General features: G+C 45.2%; 1 long non-coding RNA gene across 1 annotated transcript in view; it reads left to right on the top strand.

The window, feature by feature from the left end:
• LOC134934864 (uncharacterized) overlaps positions 1-19,612 on the top strand; it is a 144,376-nt gene that overhangs the window by 94,478 nt on the left and 30,286 nt on the right. Inside the window, exon 4 of the long non-coding RNA XR_010179830.1 lies at positions 1,353-1,462. This is a non-coding gene — a long non-coding RNA (uncharacterized LOC134934864). The remainder of the gene's footprint in view (positions 1-1,352; positions 1,463-19,612) is intronic.

Here is a 19,612-nt window from a genome sequence, read left to right as displayed (position 1 = left end):
ATGCTGCAGTTTTCTAGTAATCATTGAGAACACATAGAAAGCCACTGTGTAATAAGTGAATGCGAGTATCAGGGGGTTTGACATTCAATGCATAGTGGCAATACACTTGGCACCTGTACAATTAATTCTTCAGACAACTAAATTTAAGCATTACATCCTCAATTGAGGAAACCTGTCTATTTCAACTGACCAAAACTCAAATCTGTAAGGGTATTGCAGTGAATCCCCTCTGATAGTTTTCTATAATAAACAGTTACTGGTTACAGCACACATGTACAGCATATGGAAATAAATTACAGCACAGTACGTATGAATGATGGATTACTGTTGTGTGTATGATAATTATTACAAGATATAAAACAGGTATTTGAAATCTGGAATGCAAATCTGACTTATTATATTAAAAGATTGAATATGACCCAAGTGACACAGGACAAGATAGTCACTGTAATAGAAGAGTAACACATAATACTAATAACGATGTTGATTAGAGTGCTGGTCAGTGATATAGCCATTGAAGATTGGTCACTTAAGTATCAATCAACTGAAAGCAACCAGTGACACACAAGCATTCACAAATTTATTAGAAAGTTTGATTTGGAGGAAACAAGGAATACAAGAAATTAGTCATTGTGATACAAGGAGTGTAGAAAATCTGTACTAACATCTAGGAAGAAATAAGCACAACACATAACAATAAGAGAGGTCATAGTACCCATCAATTATACTTATGGGCAGTGCACGTTAATCTGGGTATAGTGTGTATTTTTTTAACAATACATGTCACACTTTGTTTTGTCATTGTATGTTGGTTTTTAATATTTCACAGTTACAGGTTATTTAACAATACCATAATAAAAGTTATATTTTATATAATCAACCTTTTTTTCTGTGCGCCACTTAAGACCAATTCTTTTCCCCTTTTTGTAAATAAGCATCCACATGTCGAGGTAATTGTAGACGTCTTTACTGAATAGAAAAATCAGGGGGGGGGGGGGGTATTGAGTGCTGTTGTACCAGTTTTAAACACACAATATGCCCCGGTATTAATTATTAATAATGCAGAATATTATTATACATATTTTATATGTTATGTTTTTTTAAATCATTTTTTTCATGATCATAATTGCCAGCATCTTTGAGTATTAATTGATACCTGAGCATATTATGTGTTTATAACTAGTACAGCAGCGCTCCATATTTTTCTCCCCCCTGTTACTCCTGCACTGTTACCCTACTACTGGGGTCAGCACAATATAAACAAAGTTTTATTTGGAGGCACCTTTACAGTTCCTCCAGTTTTAGTCGGGAACAATTAATTTGCATGGTTTCCTCTTTACTTGGTGTTCTAGGATGGAGAGTCTGTCACAACAGAAACCACTCGGTTCTCTCTTTTTCAAGGATACAGTCTCGAAAATTGAGATCAAATCTGGTGCACACAGAGATTGAACTGTCAAGTGAGGTAGGTAACTCCCGAGTAAACAACTCGCCCTTGATTCGGTCAAATCAGCCGCTTCAGAAAGCGGCATATTATTTCTATTTCTTTTCAGATGCCAGAGTATGAAATTGGACGCCATATTGGCCCTCAGTGCTAGGGCCATGTTTGGGGTGCACAATATCCTCTGTGGCGGAAGTTGTCCTCCATCTCATAAAATATTCTCCGGAATGTAGAAATGAAGTAATAATAGTAATTTAATATGGGATCTGATCCCTATCATTAGCCAGAATCCCAGGCTAATGCTTGTCCTTGCAGAAGTGAAATACAGGTATCACAGGTATTAACTCAAAATGAATCTCACATTAATTGATAAATTCTCTGCAGTCCTTTGGATTCCCATCAAACTTCCTGAGAGAAGCAAATTGCAGATAAGAGCCTGAATATGGTTGTACAGGAATAGTCTAAGTAGGAGCTGGACTTGAGCCTTTTCCAGTAACAGCCAGTTGCATATTGTCTAAATGACTAGAACGTTACTAAACAAACTGCAGTTATTGCCTCTGTGTAGTTTCATGGTTCTCCAACCAACTTGCCAAATTTTACAGGGAGCCTGAACCTTGGTCTTGTTAGCCTTCCAAATCCATGTGGCCATAACAAACTGTGAGATTTCTAGACACGGAGCAAGACCCCCAGGTCTGTATATGTCTGGAGGCCATATGTTGAAAAGAATGTGGTTTAATAAGATTTCTCCTCATAGATAAAATGGTATTTGTTCATTGATACTGACAGGATAGGAAGAGACCGGAGATGGCACAATGAACAGTCACTTATTGTCAGTAGGATGCGGCGAATATAATCAAGACAGGGTACTGCAGAGAGTCTCCAGTATTGATTAAACATAGACCTCTGGGCCAGATGTACTAAGCCTTGAAAAGTGATAAAGTGGAGAGTGATAAACTACCAACCAACCAGGTTCTAACTGTAATTTTTCAAACACAGCCTATGGCAAGCAGTTAGGAGCTGATTTGCTGACACTTTATCACTTTGTAAGGCTTAGTACATCTGGCTCTCTGAGAGAGTCTCTGAGGACAAATAATAGCCAATTGTTTCACAGGAGCCAATTGGTATTCTGAGGTCACTCTGTTTGATGGTTGTACAGCGGCACGTAGTATACAGGAACTTGAGTAGACTGCCAACAGAGTGAACTAATGCTGGAAGTACCCAGAAGTATATTGGAGACTGTGAGGAGTGCCCATCGTCAATGACTGGTCACTCATACAAAATAACAATAACAAAATAACAAGATGGTGCTGTGCATGTGCAGTAGTTACACTGGCAGCCAACCTTGGTAAGAGACTGAAGCATCATCGATGGAGGCAGTGGCGTCACAAAGGAGGTGCAAGACGAACCCAGGTGTCACCCACTGAGGGGTGACACCAAAGTGCCAGCTCCTGTTCAATGACAGGAGCCGGGTGCTGCACTGTAACATTATGTGCAGCACCCAGCTCTTGTCACCATGTAGAACCAAACAAGGCATCCTCCGGGTGTAGCTCATATCTCCGGACCCCCAGAGTGACGAAACAGGGATGGGAGGCCTGGCCACGCCTTGTCCCGCTAAACCACGCCCCAATACCACTAAGCACCACAATAAACAGGGTCGTTAAGACTGGTCACACCCATGTCCTGCTAAGCCACACCCCATCTGGACAAACCACGCTCACTTTCTAACCTGCCGCACCAGGTATCAAACAGGAGAGTGACCCCTCTGCCTGGAGGAGCCATGTTGTAAACTGCTCAGCAGTGCACTCCTATTCTAACTGCTGTGTGCTACTTACAGTATGTCCCTTTCATGGGCTGGTCACACTTTCTCTAAAATCAAGCATTGGAAACTAGAGATGTGTGGTTTGGTTCTTTAGAAATCTGAACCCACCTGAATTTCGTGATTCCGAACCGAAGCGAGTCTCGGTTCGGTTCTCCTGAGAAGATTTGGGGCGGGATGCAATTTGCCCCACGTGCGGGATGTCGGCCAAACTCAGATTTTTGTAAAAGGGAAAATATTTAGAAGGCATGGTTATGCCTTGTAAATGATTTCCCTTTTAAAAAAAGTCAGAGTTCGGCCAGCATCCCGCATATCGGGCGAACTCGGACTCCATTACATACCTCCCTTGGTCTGAACTGAGGGAGACATGTACTATGAAGTGATAACAGTGGAGAAGTGAGCCAGTGGAGATGCTGCCCATGACAGCCAATCAGCTGCTCTGTATATTTTTAAAGTATGCAAATTCAAAATGTTATGTCAATGCTGATTGGTTGCCATGGGCAACTTCTCCACTGGTTCACTTCTCCACTTTTGTCCCCCTTAGACCCTGTTCAGATCTTCATGTGGTCCGGAATTCAGATTTTAAAACCACATTTTTGGGTTTTGGTTGCAAAAATTACAATTTTTTTTTAATGTTTTTATCTATTTTCAAGAAATCCAAAACCCAAGATTCGGATTTAAAATCCAAATTCCGAACTAAAGCATATAAAGGTGGTTTAGCAAAACCATAACATGACGATGAAATTAGAACCGAAACAAACCCTCTGCGCACATCTCTATTGGAAATCACCCTGTAAAGATCCTGCTTCTGCCCTTTTGAGCTCATGCATACAGAAAGTTTTTGGGGCACGCACAGCACACATTTGTACACTACACAAACTGGTGTATATCCAACCCAGCATTAGCCCTCCCCGTGTGTGGTAGTACTGTATGTGGAAGTCATTTGAACAGAACAGATACATTGGGGGTGAAGTATCAAACCTTCTAAAAAGGTAAGAGGGAACACTTGCCAATTATGAGTGAAATTCTGGAGGTGTGAGAAGAGTTTATTTATCAGTGAGGAAGAGATACCCGGGGTATGTCCAAGGGATACAGGGGGTAATTCCAAGTTGATCGCAGCAGGAAATTTTTTAGCAATTGGGCAAAACCATGTGCACTGCAGGGGGGACAGATATAACATTTGCAGAGAGAGTTAGATTTGGGTGGGTTATTTTGTTTCTGTGCAGGGTAAATACTGGCTGCTTTATTTTTACACTGCAATATAGATTGCAGATTGAACTCACCACACCCTGCTGCGATCAACTTGGAATTACCCCCACAGTACGTTGTGTCCCTGTACTAGGAGGGCAATGCCCCCTTCTACAGCCACACCCAGTCAGATGCCCTATACAGAAGTTACATCATGCATATGTGGCAGAGGTTTTGTTTTAGAGAACTGCAGACAATTGTAGGAACATGGGGGTAATTCAGACCTGATCGCAGCATCACATTTGTTAGCAGTTGGGCAAAACCATGTGCAGTGCAGGTGTGGCAGATATAACATTTGCAGAGAGAGTTAGATTTGGGTGGGTTATCTTGTTTCTGTGCAGGGTAAATACTGGCTGCTTTATTTTTACACTGCAATTTAGATTTCAGTTTGAACACACCCCACCCAGATCTAACTCTCTCTGCACATGTTATATATGCCCCCCTGCAGTGCACATGGGGGGGTCATTCCGAGTTGATCGCTCGTTAGCAGTTTTTAGCAGCCGTGCAAACGCTATGCCGCTGCCCACTAGGAGTGTATTTTAGCTTAGCAGAAGTGTGAACGGTTGTATCGCAGAGCGCCTGCAAAATAAATGTGTGCAGTTTCAGAGTAGCTTAAAACCTACTCAGCGCTTGCGATCACTTCAGAATATGCAGTTCCGGATTTGACGTCATACACCCGCCCAATGTTCGACCAGCCACACCTGCGTTTTCCCTGGAACGCCTGCGTTTTTCCTAACACTGCCTGAAAACGGTTAGTTGCCCCCCAGAAACGCCCACTTCATGTCAATCACTCTGCAGCAACCAGTACGACTGAAATGCATCGCTAGACCCTGTGCAAAACTGCATTGGTCGTTGTACCCGTACGTCGCGCGTGCCTATTGCGCCGCATACTCATGCGCAGAACTGCCATTTTTTAGCCTGATCGCTGCGCTGTGAATAAATGCAGCTAGCGATCAACTCGGAATGACCCCCAAGGTTCTGCCCAACTGCTAACAAATCTGCTGCTTCGATCAGGTCTGAATTACCCCCATGGTTGTGCTGTGTGAATGTGGATGCAGAACTCTCCCCTAGGCAGCAACATATGAAACAGGATAGATTGAAATGTTATCTACAATGATTGTATTGTTGGGTAAATTAACAGAATAAGAGGGAAAAAAAGGACAAGTTTTGTTTTATCAATATCCAGTTTTAAGTAGCAAAATAACATTAAAGAGGAGATAGCCACAAGGCAGTCAGTTACACGGTCCAGCAGGGATGAATGATTAGGAGCTGGTAGATCGATTTGAATGTCCCCAGAATGTAGATGAATCTAAACTTGAAAGAAATATAGAGAAATTAGGCTACCAGATTAAGGGGGATCTTGGATTTTAGCAGTCAGTGGGCCATTGGCTACTTTAGTTAGAGCAGTTTCTGGGAAGAATGTCGATGGTCTAGTAGGGAATTAGATGAAATACACAGATGTGTCCTTATACATCTAGTATCACTGTATATACACCATACAGTGCAAGACACCCGGTACGACTGAGCTGTTCCGAGAGGTGTTGCGAACAGTCTTTTTCTTTAAATATTGCGCCTTATTCGCATCGCAGGAGCATCAAACCACCACTCACAGTGTACTGCAGACGTTGAGCTGCATATTCAGCTATACAGGAATTACTTATAAATACAAAGTCGCAGATGAAACACAACGGAACTTGGAGTAAGAGAAAGCTGCAGCTGCTGCATCATAGCACTTACACAGATTCAAACTCATTCACACACGTACAGTGTCACACATCATAATGATCAGTGAAAACTAGCACAGTAGTTTTGTCTCTTCCTGTTGTTTTATTTGGGGAAAAAAGAGCGAAAAAGAGTCTTAGTGGGCGAGTTGCCATGAATGCAAGCCGAGAGGTACTGCTTGGCGCAACTGAAGACACAAGTATTTTAGATAAGAAGGGGATAGTGAAACTAAGTGGTGGTTGTTGAGGAATAAAGGGCTTAGAGACTGGTTTTTAATCATAGATTTCCTTATGGAATGTTTAAAGTAAGATATAAAAGGCCAGTGGACAGAGGTAAGCTAAAAAGAGATGATAGGATTGGGATACATGTCAGGGGCAGCATTGGAAGGAGGTGGAAAGTACAGAGAAGACAGTTTATTCTCACATGGGGGCATGAGGACCACAGCATTTTTAGGTTGTGGAAGCCAAGATATTATTTCATTTTGGCACCCCCTCAGGGGCAGCTGGATTTATTTGACACATCACTTACCTGACAGAGATCTATCTACTGTATCTCTCTCTCTATCTATCTCTCTATCTATCTATCTATCTATTTTGGTGGGGTGCTCCGAGGGAGAGAATCTACGAAGGTCGAGTTAAGGGGGAAGAGGGGAAGAATATATGAAGTGGGAATTGAGAAGGGCTGGTCACAGAGGAGGCCACTGGCCACACACTGTAGGGGCTGAAGCTGGGCGCTGAGCGGAGGAGAGCCCTTGAGGCGGGATGGAGAAGGGCTGTGGGAAGGTAGGTGGAGCAGACAAAAAAGGGGATTATTTTTTCCCCGACAGTGACCCTGGTAAGTCTAGATGGCGGGCGCACAGCGCCCCAGTACCTAGACTGTCGCCTCTCAAATATTTTTTGGGGGAGCGAACTGCCCCTTGACCCCCCTGCTCCAACATCTATGTATGGGGGTGATACATGTGAGTGAGAAAATTAGATGTAGGACAGAAGAAGAGTGGAAAGACAATGTGATATTTTGTCAAAGCCATTTCATGTTGTTTCAATTTCCTCTAGACACTAGAGATGTGCGATGATCCCCACATTTTGGTTCTGGTACAAAATCATCATTGTATTTCTCTGACGTCCTAGTGGATGCTGGGAACTCCGTAAGGACCATGGGGAATAGCGGCTCCGCAGGAAACTGGGCACAAAAGTAAAGCTTTAGGACTACCTGGTGTGCACTGGCTCCTCCCCCTATGACCCTCCTCCAAGCCTCAGTTAGATTTTTGTGCCCGGCCGAGAAGGGTGCACACTAGGGGCTCTCCTGAGCTTCTTAGTGAAAGTTTAGTTTTAGGTTTTTTATTTTCAGTGAGACCTGCTGGCAACAGGCTCACTGCATCGAGGGACTAAGGGGAGAAGAAGCGAACCTACCTAAGTGGTGGTAGCTTGGGCTTCTTAGGCTACTGGACACCATTAGCTCCAGAGGGACCGAACACAGGCCCAGCCTTGGAGCTCGGTCCCAGAGCCGCGCCGCCGGCCCCCTTACAGAGCCAGAAGCAAGAAGAGGTCCGGAAAAATCGGCGGCAGAAGACATCAGTCTTCAACAAGGTAGCGCACAGCACTGCAGCTGTGCGCCATTGTTACTCAGGCACACTTCACACTTCGGTCACTGAGGGTGCAGGGCGCTAGGGGGGGGCGCCCTGAGCAGCAATGTAAACACCTTGGCTGGCATAAATACACACATATAACCCCCAGGGCTATATGGATGTATTTTAACCCCTGCCAGAACTCACCAAAAAGCGGGAGAAAAGGCCGCCGAGAAGGGGGCGGAGCCTATCTCCTCAGCACACGGGCGGCATTTTCCATCACAGCTCCGCTGGAAGGACGTCTCCCTGACTCTCCCCTGCAGTCCTGCACTACAGAAAAGGGTAAAAAAGAGAGGGGGGCACTAATTTGGCGCAGTTTTAATACTAACAGCAGCTATAAAGGGAAAAGCACATTTTATAGTGGTATTCCTGTCTATATATAGCGCTCTGGTGTGTGCTGGCATACTCTCCCTCTGTCTCCCCAAAGGGCTAGTGGGGTCCTGTCCTCTATCAGAGCATTCCCTGTGTGTGTGCGGTGTGTCGGTACGATTGTGTCGACATGTTTGAGGAGGAAAATGAGATGGAGGCGGAGCAATTGCCTATTATAGAGTTGTCACCCACTAGGGAGTCGACACCTGAGTGGATGAGCTTATGGAAGGAATTGCGTGACAGTGTCAGCTCTTTACGACAGACAGTTGACGACATGAGACAGCCGGCTACTCAGCTTGTGCCTGTCCAGGGGTCTCAAACGCCATCAGGGGCTTTAAAACGCCCGTTACCTCAAATGGCAGACACAGACACGGATACTGACTCCAGTGTCGATGATGAGGAGACAAACGTGACTTCCACTAGGGCCACACGTTACATGATTGAAGCAATGAAAAATGTATTGCATATCTCTGATAATACAAGTACCACTAAAAAGGGTATTATGTTTGGTGAGAAAAAACTGCCTGTAGTTTTTCCTGTATCCGAGGAATTAAATGAAGTGTGTGATGAGGCGTGGGTTTCCCCCGATAAAAAACTGATAATTCCTAAAAGGTTATTGGCATCGTACCCTTTCCCGCCAGAGGATAGGGCACGTTGGGAAACACCCCCTAGGGTGGATAAAGCGCTCACACGCTTGTCTAAACAGGTAGCACTACCCTCTCCTGATACGGCCGCCCTAAAGGAACCTGCCGATAGAAAGCTGGAGAATATCCTAAAATGTATATACACTCACACGGGTGTTATACTGCGACCAGCAATCGCCTCAGCCTGGATGTGCAGTGCGGGCCTGGCGTGGTCGGATTCCCTGACTGAAAATATTGATACCCTAGATAGGGACAGTATATTACTGACTATAGAGCATTTGAAGGATGCATTTCTATATATGCGTGATGCACAGAGGGATATTTGCTGACTGGCATCAAGAGTTAGCGCGCTGTCCATTTCTGCAAGAAGAGGTTTATGGACGCGGCAATGGTCAGGTGATGCGGATTCTAAAAGGCACATGGAAGTATTGCCTTATAAGGGGGAGGAGTTATTTGGGGTAGGTCTATCAGACCTGGTAGCCACGGCAACTGCTGGAAAATCCACATTTTTACCCCAGGTAGCTTCTCAACCTAAGAAGACGCCGTATTATCAGGCGCAGTCCTTTCGGCCCCATAAGGGCAAGCGAGCAAAAGGCGCCTCATTTCTGCCCCGTGGCAGAGGGAGAGGAAAAAGGCTGCAACAAACAGCCAGTTCCCAGGAACAAAAGCCCTCTCCCGCCTCCGCAAAGTCCTCAGCATGACGCTGGGGCTTTACAAGCGGACTCAGGCACGGTGGGGGCCCGTCTCAAGAAGTTCAGTGCGCAGTGGGCCCACTCGCAAGTGGACCCCTGGATCCTTCAGGTGGTATCTCAGGGGTACAAATTGGAATTCGAGACGTCTTCCCCTCGCCGTTTTCTAAAGTCTGCTTTACCGACGTCTCCCTCAGACAGGGAGGCAGTATTGGAAGCCATTCACAAGCTATATTCCCAGCAGGTGATAATCAAGGTACCCCTCCTATAACAGGGAAAGGGGTACTATTCCACACTATTTGTGGTACCGAAGCCGGACGGCTCGGTGAGACCAATTTTAAACCTAAAATCCTTGAACACTTACATACAAAGGTTCAAATTCAAGATGGAGTCACTCAGAGCAGTGATTGCAAACCTGGAAGAAGGGGACTATATGGTGTCTCTGGACATCAAAGATGCTTACCTACATGTCCCAATTTACCCTTCTCACCAAGGGTACCTCAGGTTTGTGGTACAGAACTGTCACTATCAGTTTCAGACGCTGCCGTTTGGATTGTCCACGGCACCCCGGGTCTTTACCAAGGTAATGGCCGAAATGATGATACTCCTTCGAAGGAAGGGAGTTTTAGTTATCCCTTACTTGGACGATCTCCTGATAAGGGCAAGATCCAGGGACCAGTTGGAAGTCGGAGTAGCACTATCTCAGATAGTGCTGCGCCAGCACGGTTGGATTCTCAATATTCCAAAATCGCAGCTGATCCCGACGACACGACTTCTATTCCTAGGGATGATCCTGGACACAGTCCAGAAAAAGGTGTTTCTCCCGGAGGAGAAAGCCAGGGAGTTATCCGAACTAGTCAGAAATCTCCTAAAACCAGGCCAAGTCTCAGTGCATCAATGCACAAGAGTCCTGGGAAAGATGGTGGCTTCTTACGAAGCAATCCCATTCGGCAGATTCCACGCAAGAACCTTCCAGTGGGATCTGCTAGACAAATGGTCCGGGTCGCATCTTCAGATGCATCAGCGGATAATCTTGTCACCAAGGACAAGGGTGTCTCTCCTGTGGTGGTTGCAGAGTGCTCATCTTCTAGAGGGCCGCAGATTCGGCATTCAGGACTGGGTCCTAGTGACCACGGATGCCAGCCTGAGAGGCTGGGGAGCAGTCACACAGGGAAGAAATTTCCAGGGCTTGTGGTCAAGCCTGGAGACATCACTTCACATAAATATCCTGGAGCTAAGGGCCATCTACAATGCTCTAAGCCTAGCAAGACCTCTGCTTCAAGGTCAGCCGGTGCTGATCCATTCAGACAACATCACGGCAGTTGCCCACGTAAACAGACAGGGCGGCACAAGAAGCAGGAGGGCAATGGCAGAAGTTGCAAGGATTCTTCGCTGGGCGGAAAATCATGTGATAGCACTGTCAGCAGTGTTCATTCCGGGAGTGGACAACTGGGAAGCAGACTTCCTCAGCAGACACGACCTCCACCCGGGAGAGTGGGGACTTCACCCAGGAGTCTTCCACATGATTGTGAACCGTTGGGAAAAACCAAAGGTGGACATGATGGCGTCCCGCCTCAACAAAAAACTAGACAGGTATTGCGCCAGGTCAAGGGACCCTCAGGCAATAGCTGTGGACGCTCTGGTAACACCGTGGGTGTACCAGTCAGTGTATGTGTTCCCTCCTCTGCCTCTCATACCCAAGGTACTGAGAATCATAAGAAGGAGAGGAGTAAGGACTATACTCGTGGCTCCGGATTGGCCAAGAAGGACTTGGTACCCGGAACTTCAAGAGATGCTCACAGAGGACCCGTGGCCTCTACCTCTAAGAAGGGACCTGCTCCAGCAGGGACCCTGTCTGTTCCAAGACTTACCGCGGCTGCGTTTGACGGCATGGCGGTTGAACGCCGGATCCTGAAGGAAAAAGGCATTCCGGATAAAGTCATCCCTACCCTGATCAAAGCCAGGAAGGATGTAACCGTACAGCATTATCACCGTATTTGGCGTAAATATGTTGCGTGGTGCGAGGCCAGGAAGGCCCCTACAGAGGAATTTCAACTGGGTCGTTTCCTGCATTTCCTGCAAACAGGACTGTCTATGGGCCTAAAATTAGGGTCCATTAAGGTTCAAATTTCGGCCCTGTCGATTTTCTTCCAGAAAGAACTGGCTTCAGTCCCTGAAGTTCAGACGTTTGTCAAGGGGGTACTGCATATACAGCCTCCTTTTGTGCCTCCAGTGGCACCTTGGGATCTCAATGTAGTTTTGGGGTTCCTAAAATCACATTGGTTTGAACCACTCACCACTGTGGACTTAAAATATCTCACATGGAAAGTGGTAATGCTGTTGGCCCTGGCTTCAGCCAGGCGTGTCTCAGAATTGGCGGCTTTATTCTATAAAAGCCCTTACCTAATTTTTCATACGGACAGGGCAGAATTGAGGACTCGTCCTCAATTTCTCCCTAAGGTGGTTTCAGCGTTTCACTTGAACCAGCCTATTGTGGTACCTGCGGCTACTAGGGACGTGGAGGACTCCAAGTTGCTGGACGTAGTCAGGGCCCTGAAAATATGTTTCCAGGACGGCTGGAGTCAGAAAATCTGACTCGCTGTTTATCCTGTATGCACCCAACAAGCTGGGTGCTCCTGCTTCTAAGCAGACTATTGCTCGTTGGATTTGTAGTACAATTCAGCTTGCACATTCTGTGGCAGGCCTGCCACAGCCAAAATCTGTAAAAGCCCATTCCACAAGGAAGGTGGGCTCATCTTGGGCGGCTGCCCGAGGGGTCTCGGCTTTACAACTTTGCCGAGCAGCTACTTGGTCAGGGGCAAACACGTTTGCTAAATTCTACAAATTTGATACCCTGGCTGAGGAGGACCTGGAGTTCTCTCATTCGGTGCTGCAGAGTCATCCGCACTCTCCCGCCCGTTTGGGAGCTTTGGTATAATCCCCATGGTCCTTACGGAGTTCCCAGCATCCACTAGGACGTCAGAGAAAATAAGAATTTACTTACCGATAATTCTATTTCTCGTAGTCCGTAGTGGATGCTGGGCGCCCATCCCAAGTGCGGATTGTCTGCAATACTTGTACATAGTTATTGTTACAAAAATCGGGTTATTATTGTTGTGAGCCATCTTTTCAGAGGCTCCTCTGTTATCATGCTGTTAACTGGGTTCAGATCACAGGTTGTACGGTGTGATTGGTGTGGCTGGTATGAGTCTTACCCGGGATTCAAAATCCTTCCTTATTGTGTACGCTCGTCCGGGCACAGTATCCTAACTGAGGCTTGGAGGAGGGTCATAGGGGGAGGAGCCAGTGCACACCAGGTAGTCCTAAAGCTTTACTTTTGTGCCCAGTTTCCTGCGGAGCCACTTTTCCCCATGGTCCTTACGGAGTTCCCAGCATCCACTACGGACTACGAGAAATAGAATTATCGGTAAGTAAATTCTTATTTTTAGTTTTGGCAAAACCACCTGCTAATGTTTTGGTTTTCTGGATTTCTTTAAAAATTTATAAAAACTGCTAAAATCATGCAATTTAGACCTTTTTTTGTTCCTACACTATTATTAATATCAGTAACATTCATTTCCAGTCATTTCCAGTGTGAAATAGCACCTGTCATTATGAGGGATAGACTTACATGCAATACAAAACATGCAAAGTTGGCGAGATGACCCAAGATGAGACACTGTTTCCCTCGGTACCCCATGGTTCGGGCTTGTTCAGTTTTCAGCAAAACTGAAACGCTCATATCTACTATAAAATAGGTGGCTAAGTCCACAGATGCGATGAAGGAGGTTTCAGATGGAAGCGGTACAAGAAAAGAGTTGATAATATTATAAAGCAGGACTGCATGGATGTTGGAGTGCCACAGCCCCTAATAGAGACCTCAGGATCAGACCCCATTACTGACCAGTCAGGGCTGCGGACAAGGTCCCGGCGTACTGCTCTGGTCTCATGTGGAGGGACTAGCCACATCTCTGCTGCCAGGACATCAGGAACAGCGCCGCCATGTGGCCTGTCAACATGTGTTTGGAATCTGACCAATCCCAGTCAGCCTGGAAAGCAGCAGACTGCATCCACCAATTCCAGCCACTCTGTAGGGATACAAGCAGCGGTGCAAGTATGCGGGTACGCTCGGGTACGGGGTACCCATAAGACTTTGGCAGCGGGTACGCAGTACCACCTGCCACACACTTTGCCATTACCACAATTATAATGTGCCACAAAGCAACAAGACCATGGTGCTTGGCAGCATGACGGCTCCTCCCAGTTTGTCAGGGTTACTGGGAGTGCGACAGTGGCTGTATTTTCCTGTTATAATGGAGGCATTACTATAGATTGTTATTAAATTGGGGGCATTACTATATATTTCTAATTATACTGGAGGTATCACTATATATTTCTATTATACTGGAGGCATTACTATATATTTTTAGCCGTGCTAGATTAAAAAACAAAAAAGGGGCTGTGTCATGTGGCCACGCCGCTAGTGTCATGTAGCCACTCCCACTAGCAGCATGTGGTCACGCCCCCTCGCAACACATGGCCAAGCCCATTTTTTCGGTACTCAGTACCACTAAGAAAATATTTCTACTTGCACCACTGGATACAAGGGTCAGCTTCTCTCAGTTATGGTTACCAGTGCCTTGTTCCTGTGCTCCTCAGCGTATTCAGGCGGCATTGCTGATTCCTGACTATGTCTATGATCAGAGCCAGCCCTAGGCATAGGCAAACTAGGCAAATGTCTTGGGCATTTGGTATGCCTAAGGGCACAAGCAGCTTCTGCTGATCAAAATGATATGCGGCATGCCTATATTCTTTGTGTGACTGCGGCTGTATCTGCATATGAAATGCTATGCTACAGTGTATTCCTAGAAATCACTGTAACATAGCATTTCATATGCAGATACAGCCTCAGTCGCACACAGAATATAGGCATGCCACATATAATTTTAATCAGCAGAAGCTGTTTGTGCATCCTAGTAATATACTACTGCAAATAAGATGCATTTTCATCAAAAAAAGGCACCCGACGTTAGCGGAGCTACCAGCTGACTTACGCCAGACATCTCCTGTAGCATGGCGTATTGAGGCAAGATAAATATGGACACATCTGTATCCAAGCAGAGGCAGAGGTCACAGTGTTAGCAGCCATGTGAGTGCTGTGTGCGGGTGGGTTGGTTGGGCAGTAGGGTTCGGCAAATGTGTAAGGGGCACTGTGTGTGTCATTATGTGTATAAGGGCATTAATAATGTGCAGTATATGTGTAAGGGGCATTACTGTGTGTTATTATGTGTATAAATGCATTACTAATGTGTGGCATTATGTGCACAAGGTGCTCTACTGTGTGGCGTAACATATAGAAAGGGCACTACTGTGTGGTTTATAAAGAGCAATATGGTGTGGTGTAATATGAATAAGGGGCACTACTGTAAGGAGTAACGTATATAAGGTAAAGTGGTACTACTGTGTGATGTAACGTGAATAAGGGACACTATCGCATGATAAAATGTGAATAAAGTTCCACAACTGTGTGGCGTAATTTGAATTGGGGGGTACTATTGTGTGGCCATGCCCTTTCCCAGCATGAACATGCCCCTTTCTGGGCTGTGCGCAGAATGTGCGCACTGTTCCTATTTAAAATGGGGGATAGGAACATCAAAATGAAGACTGCTATGGGTAAGGGGTGATGGTGCTGGGAAAGGGGCGCAGGGTCAGATGCGGAACTAGTGCCAGTGCTAGGGGGCACCAGCCAAAATTTTGCCTAGGGCAACATATTGGTTAGGGCTGGCTCTGTCTATGATCCTTCTAGAAGTCTCCCTGGTCCAGTCCGGACCTCTTTTGCTAACTTTTTTCCCTTGATTCTAATTCGATACTTGTCTCTATCGGTTCCAGTCCGATACCTGTCTCCATCAGTTCCAGTCCGATACCTGTCTCCATCAGTTCCAGTTTGATACCTGATAACATTGGTTTTAGTCCAATATCTGCTTACAATGGTTCCAGTCCGATACTTGCCTACATTGGTTCCAGTCCAATACCTGCTAACATCAGTTCGATACCTGCCTGTATCGGTTTCAGTCTGATACCTGTTATCATCAGTTATACTTCTATACCTGTGATTTGGTCCAAGTAACAGAAGCTCCAGGTTAAGAGTCCACTAAGTCTCTTAAACTGCCAAGTTGTGGTTCCAGCTAGTCTCTGATTCCATTTATGCAAATAAACTACATCAGAACCTCTCGTCTGCAACGCTCCACAAATTAGACTTCACAAAATCCTGAGACTGATTTGGAGACTCCCACATATCAGATCCTGACATGGAGATTGGAAGCAAGTTCTTTTCATTTTGAGATCACTTTCAGTTTTCATTCCGTACTGTATCTGGTGTTCCAGGATTGCAGGTGAGATAGACAGACACTGGTATGAGGCTGTACCATTGCTAGTGTCTGAACAGTATATAGCAGGATGATCAGGGTCACTGATGGGAGGAATATAGATAAAGGTTGATTCTTACATAAGCCTGCTGTGTTGTATAGATTTCAGATTAAAATATTATGATTAGACTGGCAAAATGCAAAGTTTAAAAAGATAGGTACATTGGAGATGTGACACAGCAGTGTGTAGATCCTGATAGGTGGCAGATGTTGACCAATGTGTGTATCCAACGTTGTAGGTGATGGGGAGGAGCTTGAAAGCAGCAATTTTCTCTGTGCCAATATTAAATTCTTTCATATAATATTATAAGCACACTTACCCCATCCGTCTGGATAAAACACAGACCAGCACTCACACGTTCTTGAAGCTAAATATGAGTGCTGGTCTGTTCTTTATCAGGACGAATGGGGTAAGTGCGCTTAGTTTGCTTAAACATTTGGACCCTGCGCTGCACCTCTTTGTATTGAACATTTTAAGTACTGCCTTATACCCAAACTACATTTAATATAATAGTAGGGATGATGATGATGATGATGATGATGATGATTAATATTAAATTTAAGGAAGGAATAAAATATGAACACAGGGACCTTAACCAGGTAAAGGATAGAGATCTCATTGAGATGACAGTGTTCTTGTGTCCATTGAGACTTGTAAGTAGGAACTAGAGATGTACGGCGGACACTTTTCGGGTTTTGTGTTTGGATCTGGATCCCCGCTCGTATTTTGGATCTGGATTGGTTTTGCGAAAACCACCCTTTCGGGTTTTGGTTTTGGATCTGGATGATTTTTAATAAAAACAACTAAAATCACAGAATTTGGGGGTAAGTTTGATCCTACGGTATTATTAACCTCAATACCATTAATTTCCACTCATATCCAGTTTATTCTGAACACCTCACAATATTGTTTTTAGGCCAAAAGGTTGCACCGAGGCAGCTGGATAACAAAGCTAAGCGACATAAGTGCGTGGTACAAACACCTGGCCCATCTAGGAGTGGCACTGCAGTGTCAGACAGGATGGCAGTTTTAAAAACTAGGCCCCAAACAGCACATCATGCAAAGAAGAAAAAGAGGTGCAATGAGGTAGCTGGATTACTAAGCTAAGCGACACAAGCGTGTGGCACAAACACCTGGCCTATCTAGGAGTGGCACTGCAGTTGCAGACAGGATGGCACTTAAAAAAAACTAGGCCCCAAACAGCACATCATGCAAAGAAGAAAAAGAGGTGCAATGAGGTAGCTGTATAACTAAGCTAAGCAACACAAATATGTGCGGCACAAACAACATGGGACGTGCTAGAATTTGCCCAGATGTAATACACGCACAATATTGGTGGCACAGGAGAGCGTACCCCTAAACCACACGCACCCACAGCAAAGGCTGTAAAATTAATTTGTATAATAATAATAATAATAATAACCCTTTTATTTGGAGCTATTATAATAATATGCAGCACAGGCGAGCGTACCCCTACACCACTAAGGGCAAACCCTGTCAAAATTATTTGGATAATAATATAAGTAATGTATATAAGCCTTTTATTTGGAGTAAATGATATACAGCACAGGACACCACCACTGGACTTATGGCAGCACAAGACACCACCACTGGACTGATGCAGCACAAGACAGCACCACTGGACTGGACTTATACGGCAGTACCCCTGGACTTTAACAGCAGTACCCCTGGAGTTGTACGGCAGTGTCAGACAGGATGGCACTTTAAAAAACTAGTCCCCAAACAGCAAATGATGCAAAGAAGAAAAAGAGGTGCAAGATGGAATTGTCCTTGGGCCCTCCCATCCACCCTTATGTTGTATAAGCAGGACATGCACACTTTAACAAACCAATCATTTCAGTGACAGGGTCTGCCACATGACTGTGGCTGAAATGACTGGTTGGTTTGGGCTCCCACCAAAAAAGAAGTTATCAATCTCTCCTTGCCCAAACTGGCTCTACAGAGACAAGAAGTAAACCTCATCCTCATCCTCCGATTCCTCACCCCTTTCACTGTGTACATCCCCCTCACAGAGTATTAATTCATCCCCACTGGAATCCACTATCACAGGTCCCTGTGTACTTTCTGGAGGTAATTGCTGGTAAAGGTCTTCCAGGAGGAATTTATAATTCATTTTGATGAACATCATCTTCTCCACATTTTGTGGAAGTAACCTTCTACGCTGATCGCTGACAAGGTTACCGGCTGGACTAAACACTCTTTGGAGTACACTGGAGGGGGGGCAACTTAGGTAAAATAAAGCCAGTTTGTGCAAGGCCATCCAAATTGCCTCTTTTTCCTGTCAGTACACATATGGACTGTCTGACATGCCTACTTGGATGCTGTCACTCCTATAATCCTCCACCATTCTTTCAGTGGTGACAGAATCAAATGCAGTGACAGTAGACATGTCAGTAATTGTTGGCAGGTCCTTCAGTCCGGACCTGATGTCAGCACTCGCTCCTGACTGCCCTGCATCACCGCCAGCGGGTAAGCTAGGAAATCTTATCCTTTTCCTCGCAGCCCCCGTTGCGGGAGAAAATGAAGGAGGAGCTGTTGACGAGTCATGTTCCGCTTGAGTTGACAATTTTTCACCTGCAGTTTTTTTAACCTCTGCAGACTTGTGCCTGCCGGAAAGAGAGATACAACATAGGCCAGATGTGGCCAACCTGTGGCTCTTCAGCCACATGCGGCTCTTTCTTTATTCAAATGTGGATCCTGACATGCTAAGTCACTTGACCACAACAGATCCGGAAACCGCTGCACTCTAGCCAGACATGCAGCAGCACTAAAGGGACTGAGAACTGAGGTTGCCAGATACTAAAGGTGAGACATACAGAAGAAACAAAAAGGGCTTCTGCAATGGCACGAGTTGGGTTGGGGGGGCTGTGGTGACATATGAGGATGGGCTGGAGTGACAGAAGGGGGAGCTAGTTGGAGCGACATAGGAGGGTGCTAGAAGGACTGACACATGGGGCAGCTGGCTGGAGTGTCACAGCACGGTGCTGGCTGAAGTGACAGGAGAATGCTGGCTGAAGTGTCTTATGTGAAACTGGCTTCTTCAATATATTTTATGTGGATCTGTCTTTTTTTATTATTTTATGTAGAAGTGGCTTTTTTAATGTATTTTATGTTGGATTTGTCTTTAAAGATTTATTTTATGGGGATCTTGTTTTTTAAATGTATTTTATACCAGGGGCGAGGCCTAGCAGGCACAAGGCCACGCCCCATTTTTATATGCATGCCTTCGTCTCGATGTTCGCTCTTTGACATACCTAACATAATTTTTGGGCTCGTTGTCTCTGACTGGTTGGCCACCCCTGACGTAGTCTTTAAACCAAAAAAGATTTTTCTAAATGTCCTCTTTCCTGCGCTCTCTTAAATTCATAAAGAAAGGGAATCTTTACTTATCTTTGACCCGATGCTTCTCTCAATTTTTCACACTCTTCATACTCAAATATACCTTCAATGATGGTATGACGAATACTTTTAACGATGGTACATGAAAAAGAGAGACCAAGGATACAATCTAGTGTAGTATGTTCATAACTTTAGAAAAGGATAACTTCCAATTTATATCATGCAATGATCAAACATTGCATGATATAACATTGCATTGCAATGATCAAACATATA

Source organism: Pseudophryne corroboree, chromosome 6 (assembly GCF_028390025.1).
Source record: "Pseudophryne corroboree isolate aPseCor3 chromosome 6, aPseCor3.hap2, whole genome shotgun sequence".
Lineage (NCBI taxonomy): Eukaryota > Metazoa > Chordata > Amphibia > Anura > Myobatrachidae > Pseudophryne > Pseudophryne corroboree.
This window is presented reverse-complemented; position numbering and strand designations above follow the sequence as displayed.